At 47.2% G+C, this 8,488-nt stretch overlaps 1 non-coding gene across 1 annotated transcript; it reads right to left on the bottom strand.

The window, feature by feature from the left end:
- Window positions 1–331: 331 nt before the first annotated feature.
- TRNAP-GGG (transfer RNA proline (anticodon GGG)) lies at window positions 332–403 on the bottom strand. The gene has a single exon. It is a non-coding gene; the product is annotated as a tRNA-Pro (tRNA).
- Window positions 404–8,488: the final 8,085 nt, after the last annotated feature.

The raw sequence follows: 8,488 nt of genomic DNA, 5'->3' as shown, positions 1-8,488 counted from the left end.
TTGATATCACCTTCCCCCCTGACCCTTTTAACTGGAGATGCCAGTGATTGAACCTGGGACCTTTTGCATGCTAAGCAGATTCTCTACCACTGAACCATGGTCCCTCGCTGATACTAGTCTGGTTCATGCAAGTTCACACATATGTACCCATCATCTTCAGAACTTTGGTATTCTTCAGACCTATCATGAACACATGAACACATGAAGATGCCTTATTACAAATCAGACCTTTGATCCATCAAAGTCAGTATTTTCTACTCTGACCGGCAGCAGCTCTCCAGGGTCTCAAGAAAAGGTCTTTCACATCACCCACTTGCCTAGTCCCTTTAACTGGAGATGCCGGGGATTGAACCTGGGACCTTCTGCATCCCAAGCAGATGCTCTACCACTGAGCCACAGCCCCTCCCCAATCATGTACCCCTTCCCACTCCACTAGCCACCATCTCCTGCCCATCCCCTCCTACCACTAATTCATTCCTTCCAACTAAAAATTCCCTGGTTTTTCATGAGAATGTTTACAAAGGAGAATACCATTCCGGACGCTTCCTGTAACCATGTGTTTTTCATTTGGCAATATCGCACATGCACCAAAAAAAAGAGAGAGAGAGAGAGAGAGAGAAATTAAAACTGCATCTTGTGGTATTTCCAAATAAAAACCTCATGGAATGGACTCTGACATGCTACGCAAAGCCCTGCCCTTGTGGTATTTTGGAGAGAGAAAAGTTACGCGCGCGCGCGCACACACACACACACACACACACAAGACCAGAGGAAAGACATTTCTGGCATGCACGCTTGCTTTCCGTCTGGAATGCTTTAGCCACAACTTTTAAGGGGGGGAAATCAGTTGTAAGAAGCCTGTACCTGAAGGAAATACATCAGAAAGGAGCAGCCCTAATACAGGACATCATCTCTTCAAATCCTTCAGATGTGGTCACTCCAGAAGGATCATTGGCTAAGGTTGCCAACTTCCAGGAGGCACATGGAGATCTCCCACTGTTACAATTGATCTCCAGATGATCAAGATCAGATCCCCTGGATCTCCTGCTTTGGAGGGTGGAGTCTATGGCATCCTGCACTGCTGAGGTCCCTCCCATCCCTATACCCTGCCTTCCCAGGCTCTGCCCCCCAAATCTCCAGGTATTTCCCAACCCAAAGCTGGTGACCCTACCCATCGGCACATGCCTAGAGGGTCTCCTTCTCCAAAGCAATTGCGAGAACAGAAGTGGTACCATATTAAGGCTGCATGGGAGGAGAATAGGGTTGCCAGGTCCTTCTTTGCCACCGGCAGGAGGTGTTGGGGGCGGAGCCTGAGAAGGTTGGGGTTTGGGGAGGGGAGGGACTTCAATGCCATAGAGTCCAATTGCCAAAGTGGCCATTTTCTATCAGCCGGAGTTCAGTTGTAATAGCAGACAAATAACCAGACAAATCGCTGCACCAACTAAGAAATGCCATCAGCACGGGAAACCTCGACCGGCCCAGACTGACAGATTGATAGCTCTTTCTCGATTCTGTGGGTGTGACGCATGGCCGTTCTTAGTCGGTGGAGCGATTCGTCTGGTTAATTTCGATAAAGAATGAGATTCTGGCATGCTAACTAGTTATGCGACCCCCGCCCAAGCAAAAGCTTATGCATTTGTCATAATAATTGTATCAAAGCTCAAAGCTTATAAATATGAAATGGAGTTTATCATTAATGAAGGAATTAAAAATAGACTCATGTTTGTATAGTGGTTAGGGTTGCCAGGTCCCTCCTCTCCTCCAGCAGGAGGCTTCTAGGGCAGAGCTGATGGGATCGTGCGTGCACGGCTGCGCCAATGTGCATGCGCGTCATTTCCGGTTTACACCGGGAAGTGCCGCATCGTGAGAAGCCTTTTACCACTCAAACTCCCAGGAGAAGACCGGGGGTGGAAGGGAGGGCTGCTCCCATAAAGGGAGGGGTGAGTTGGGGCTGGCTGCCTCGGCTCGCAGGCCAGACAACAGCCCTCCGGGGGCCGAATCCGGCCCACGGGCCACCTGTTTGACACCCCTGCTCTAGCACATTCCTCCAAAAACGTTATGGTTTTAACTTCTGGGTCACTTCTGGGTTCACCACGGAAGTGACAGGGACACCCTAGCACTCATAAAAATAGAATGTGGGGTTATGTGTTGAAGCTGGAGGGTGAGAGATTCAGAACAGATAAATGGAAGTATTTCTTCACACAATGCATTGTGGAACTCCCTGCCCCAGGATGAGGTGATGGCTGCCAACTTGGAAGGCTTTAAGAGGGGAGTGGACATGTTCATGGCGGAGAGGGCTATCCATGGCTACTAGTCATAGCGCACACCTATTCTCTCCAGTATCCAAGGAGCATGCCTGTTATATTGGGTGCTTTAGAACACAGGCAGGAGAATGCTGCTGCAGTTGTCTTGCTTGTGGGCTTCCTGGCGGCACCTGGTTGGCCACGGTGTGAACAGACTACTGGACTTGATGGACCTTGGTTTGATCCAGCAGGGCTTTTCTTATGCTCTTATGTTCTCTTCAATATCAGAGGAGCATACCTATTATATGAGGTGCTGTGGAATGAAGTCAGGATAATGCTGCTGCAGCCGTCTTGCTTGTGGGCTTCCAAGAGGCACCTGGTTGGCCACTGTGTGAACAGACTGCTGAACTTGATGGGCTTTGGTCTGATCCAGCGGGCCTTGTTTTATGTTCTAATGTTCTTATGACAAGCTGTTCTATTAGAACACACAGTTCCCGTCTTTCCCACCAAGCCTCTGCCGTGTTTCTTCACTTTAGATTCCCTCTCCCTTGACCCAGATAAACTACATTAATCTTGTCTGTGTAGCCCAGATCCCACAAGCAAATGTGAGCGTTCTCCATTTCAAATTCCAATGCATTTCCAAATGGCCTGGATGGAAGGAAGCATCTCAATTGTCTGTAATCAGTAGGGCTGACTTCTGCTACGTAACCCAAATAAGACACTTTCCTCTGATTTTTTAAAAAGGTCCCGGGCAGCCGTCCAATTGTTGCACAAGCTCTTCTTACCTAAGGATTCCAAGGTGGCTATGGGGAAATGCATCATGGCAGTTCCATGTGTGTTGGGGGGGGGAGGCAAAGAAGAGAATGCTGAGTCAGCAGAAAACACCCTTTCAGGCCTGATGGCTCCCAAAGTGCTAAGTGTGTGGCGCCCACTACTGGAAGGAGAAAGAAATGCACGCAGCCCTCATTTTTATAAAAGAAACTGGGAACTTCTTGGAACACACGGAAGGCCAATCTAGATGGGGTGGAAACAGATTTGTGCACCGAATTGGGTCTGGGCCCAATCCTTAGACAAAATGAACACATGAAGCTGCCTTATGCTGAATCAGACCCTTGGTCCATCAAAATCAGTATTGTCTACTCAGACCAGCAGCAGCTTTCCAGGGTCTCAGGCAGGGGTCTTTCATATCACCTACTCATCAAGACCCTTTAACTGGAAATGCCAGGGATTGAACCTGGGACCTTCTGCATGCCAAGCACAGGCTCTACCACTGAGCCACAGCCCCTCCCCTAATGCACATGGAAGAGGGTTTGAAATGCAGCATGGCTGATTGGGAGGAAGAGATGACCCCCCCTCCTCTCATTTCCCTGCTAGAACTAGTAACTTCATTTAGATTTCTATCTATCTAGCACATTTTAATCCCTCTCTGCGCCCAAAGAGCTCAGGGAAGCATACAGAGTTTCCCCTCAGAAATTACAACTGATGTCCAGAGTACAGAGATCAATTCCCCTGGAGAAAATGGCTGCTTTAGAAGGTGGACTCTAGGGGTGCCAAACTCCAGGTGGTGGCTGGAGATCTCCCGCTATTACAACTGATCTCCAGCCGATAGAGATCAGCTCCCCTGAAGAAAATGTTCGCTTTGGAAGGTGGACTCTATGGCATTATACCCCTTTGAACCTTCCCTCCCCAAACACCGCCGTCCTCAGGCTCCACCCTAGGTTGCCAACCTCCAGGTACTAGCTGGAGATCTCCTGCTATTACAGCTCACCTCCAGCTGATGGAGATCAGTTCCCCTGGAGAAAATGGCCAATTTGGCATTGGGACTCTATGGCACCCCCTTGTGGATGCACACCTTAACGTGGTGAGGGGGTTTGTGTGTGTCAGGGAAGCTGAGAGCAATACCATAAGGGGTGTAGACTCTATCGAGAGACTAAACTCCTAGCAGAGTCACTCAAGACGGAATGGTCACAGGTGGGACACCAGACAAAGATGCATCCACCCCCTTAAGGGATCAATGGCCACATCCGCAGAAGAGAACAGGCAGTTCCAATGGGGATGGGGGCAGAGGAATCCCTGAAGGTTAGCTACTGGGCAGCAGCAGTAGTGAAAGGTGACACTGGCGGAGGATCTTTCGTAGACAACAGCAGTGCCACTACAGCTAACCCTGGTTAGTACTGCGCAGAAGAAGGCACTGGTAAACCACTTCTGACCAACCTTTACCTTGAAAACCCTATGATGAGACAATCCAAAATGAAAAAATATATAGTGCTGGAAGATGGGACCCCCAGGTCGGATGGCACTCAATCTGCTACTGGGGTAGAGCAGAGGACAAGTACGAGTAGCGCTGTTCTTAATGATGCAATTGGACTAAAGCCGAAAGGACGTTCAGTGGTTGACATGAATAGATGCAAAAGGAAAGTCCGAAGCTGTTCGACTCATATAATAGGAACATGGAATGTGAGACGCATGAATCAGGGTAAGCTTGAAATTGTTAAACAAGAAATGGAACATTTAAACATTTCAATCCTGGGACTAAGTGAATTAAAGTGGACTGGATTAGGACATTTTCAATCAGAAAATTACAAAGTGTTTTATTCAGGGAATGACAAAAAGAGAAGAAACGGAGTTGCTTTAATAGTGAGGCAAGATGTAGCAAAGGCAGTCAGGAGCTATAATGCAAAGTCTGACCGAATAATATCCATCAGACTTCAGGGAAAGCCTATCAACATAAGCATCATTCAAGTTTATGCCCCAACTACAGATGCTGATGAGGAAGAAATTGAAAGTTTTTTATGCCAGTGTTCAGGAAGAAATTGATCACACACTTAAACAAGATATGCTGATAATCATAGGTGACTGGAACGCAAAAGTAGGAAACAAAGCAGAATCAAATGTTGTTGGCAGATTTGGGCTAGGAGCACGGAATGAAGCAGGAGACCACCCGTAGAATTCTGTGAAGACAACAATCTGTTCATTGCAAACACATGTTTCAGGCAACCAAATAGACGACTGTATACATGGACATCACCAGACAGCCAGTATAGAAATCAAATAGATTATATAATTGGAAGTAGAAGATGGAGAAGCTCTATTCTCTCGGCCAAAACAAGACCAGGAGCCGACTGCGGTACAGATCATGAACTGTTAATATCGAAAATCAAGATAAAGCTTAAGAAAAACACTAAAAAAATTCATAGCACCAAAATACAATCTAAGCAATATTCCAGAAGAGTTTAAAGACCATGTAAGGAACAGATTTGCATTACTGAGTTCAAGTGAACTTAAACCTGAAGAACTATGGGTGGAAACTAGAGATATTATCAAGGAAGAATGTGCAAAGACTATTCCTGTAGCCAAAAGAAAAGAAAAACCTTGATGAATGTCTGAGGAAACTCTTAAAACTGCCAGAGATAGACGAGAAGCAAAAGTAGAAGGTGACAGAAATAGAATCAAAAGTCTAAGTGCAACGTTCCAGCGACTCGCACGTAGAGACAAAGAGACCTATTATAATAACCAGTGTAAAGAAATAGAAGAGAACAACAAAAAAGGAAGAACAAGAGATCTGTTCCACAAGATCCAAGAAATCAAAGGGAAATTTAAATAGGGCTGTCGATTCGGTTTGCCTTGAACCAAAAAACAGCTGAATTTCCCCCGATTCGGCGGTTTTCAGTTCGGATGGAACCGAATTCAAAAAAAGGCGGGAAAACGACGAGCCAAATTTGGCAAGTTCGGGGCGATCGACGAATAAATTCAGAAAATTCAGGGGCTCCGAATCAGCAGCATAATTGTCAGCTAGTAAGCAACTAGCAGCATTCTCCCGCGGCCAATGGTGGCAAAGCCGGGTCTTCTTCTGGCCAATCCATCATGGTTGAGTGCATGAGCCCAGCTGCTGCGCGGCCCGGGGAGAGGAAGAGAGAGTGTTGGTTTGTGTGTGAGAGAGAGAGCCCCGTGGGGGGGGGGGGTGCGTTTGCACATTAGCACCTTTCCGCGGCCCTGGGGGGGCATTTTTGGAGGTAGAGGTCCCAAATTTTCCGTGTAGCTTGAGGGGACTCTTCTTGCAAGAACCCCCACATTTTGTGAAGATTGGGTCAGGGGGCCCTGAGATATGGGGCCCGGAAGGGGTCCCCCCATCTGACCATTGGAATAAAGCCATTAAAAAACACATTTGCGGCTTTCCACGGCTCTGGGGGGCATTTTTGGAGGAAGAGGACACAAAATTTCAGTGTAGCTTGAGGGGACCCTTCTTGCAAGAACCCCCTAGTTTTGTGAAGATTGGGTCATGGGCCCCTGAGATATGGGGCCCAGAAAGGGTCCCCCCAATCTGCCCATTGCAATAAAGCCTTTAAAAACACATTCGCATTGGGCCGTACCATTACCCCGGCCCGGGGGTCTGGTTGCCTCGGCAGTTGGGCCGTACCATTACCCCGGCCTGGGGGTCTGACTAAAAGACAATCCCAAGTTATGGGGTCCTCCCCCCCATCCACCCATTGGAATGAATGGGAGCAGGCAATCCTTAATGTGCATCTAGAGAGCAGCAAATCCAAGGCAAAACCTCCCATGCATAAAATGGCCAGAGAGTCTGTGTGTGTGCTAGAATCGTATTGGATTACTCCTGAGTCCTGACTCCCAGTCCCTGCTCCTGATGGAAGAGAAGAAGATTTAGATGAAGGTGGAGTGAAAATTGGAGGGAGGAACATAAATAATTTGAGATATGCCGATGACACTACATTATTGGCAGAAAATAGTGAAGATTTGAAACGACTACTGCTGAAAGTTAAAAGAGAAAGTGCCAAAGCACGACTACAGCTGAACATCAAGAAAACAAAAGTAATGACTACAGGAGAATTACACAACTTTAAGGTTGACAATGAGGAAATTGAAATTGTTGAAGACTTTCTATTCCTTGGCTCCACCATCAACCAAAAGGGAGACTGCAGCCAAGAAATCAGAAGGAGGTTGAGACTGGGAAGGGCAGCCATGAAGGAGCTAGAAAAGATTTTGAAGTGTAAGGATGTGTCACTGGCCACCAAGACTAGATTAATTCATGCCATCGTATTCCCTATTACTATGTATGGGTGTGAAAGCTGGACAGTGAAGAAAGCTGATAGGAAGAAAATAGATTCGTTTGAAATGTGGTGTTGGAGGAGAGGGTTACGGATTCCGTGGACGGCCCAAAAAACAAATCAGTGGGTTCTAGATCAAATCAAGCCTGAAATGACCCTAGAAGCTAAAATGACTAAACTGATGCTATCGTATTTTGATCATGTCATGAGACGACAAGAGTCACTGTAAAAGACAGTCTTGCTAGGAAAAGTTGAGGGCAGCAGGAAAAGAGGAAGACCCAACAAGAGATGGATCGACTCAATAAAGGAAGCCACAGCCTTCAATTTGCAAGATCTGAGCAAGGCTGTCAAAGATAGGACATTTTGGAGGACTTTCGTTCATAGGGTCACCATGAGTTGGAAGAGACTTGACGGCACTTAACACACACACACACACACACACTATGGCATTGAAGTCCCCCCCTCCCCAAACACCACCCTCCTCAGACTCCGGCCCAAAACTCTCCAGGTATTTCCCAACCCGAAGTTGGCAACCCTAGGCCTTTCTGTCTCCTCCTGTCTTCCACTTCTGTGATTTTAATATTGCAGAGAAAAGCCTCAGTATTTTTTCCCCTCCGCTAGCATTAATTTTTCCTGACATCTTTTGTGTTCATGGCTCCAAGGTGTGTGTTTGTGTGCGTTTTCAAGTCATTCCTCGAGGAAATTAACAAGACAGTTGCTGGAAAAGCGCACCGGGAAAGCCCCTGGAACGGAATTGAGAGCCCTGCTCGTGTCAGAATGTTTATGGACATAAATCCTTTATTATTATAGCCAGCCGTCATTAAATCAGTCAACAGGGTTATGTAACAAGGAAATGAATTAGACCTTTTGCTGACCTTTCCAACACGACCTGTCGGAAAATTCAGAGCCACGTTCCCTGTTACTTCTCGCACGCGCTCTCGGGATCGCCTGCAGCAGAGACACGGTGAGCCGCAAGGTCGAATCCTCTAGGGATCGGAACCATACGCAAGCCCATCTAAAATGAACAATTTGCGCACAAGAGCCCAGAGGCGACAGCCAGAGAGGAAGTTAGTTCTTCACTTAGCTCACAAATCAATTGCAGGCTGCTTCAAGAATTCCCGGCGGACAGATGTATCAAAGGCAGTTGTTAGGGGTTGCCAGCCCCAGGTTGGGAAACTCCTG

The sequence above is a fragment of the Euleptes europaea genome, chromosome 11 (assembly GCF_029931775.1).
Source record: "Euleptes europaea isolate rEulEur1 chromosome 11, rEulEur1.hap1, whole genome shotgun sequence".
Lineage (NCBI taxonomy): Eukaryota > Metazoa > Chordata > Lepidosauria > Squamata > Sphaerodactylidae > Euleptes > Euleptes europaea.
The sequence above is the reverse complement of the archived record's forward strand: the minus strand, read 5'-3'. Positions and strand labels throughout refer to the sequence as shown.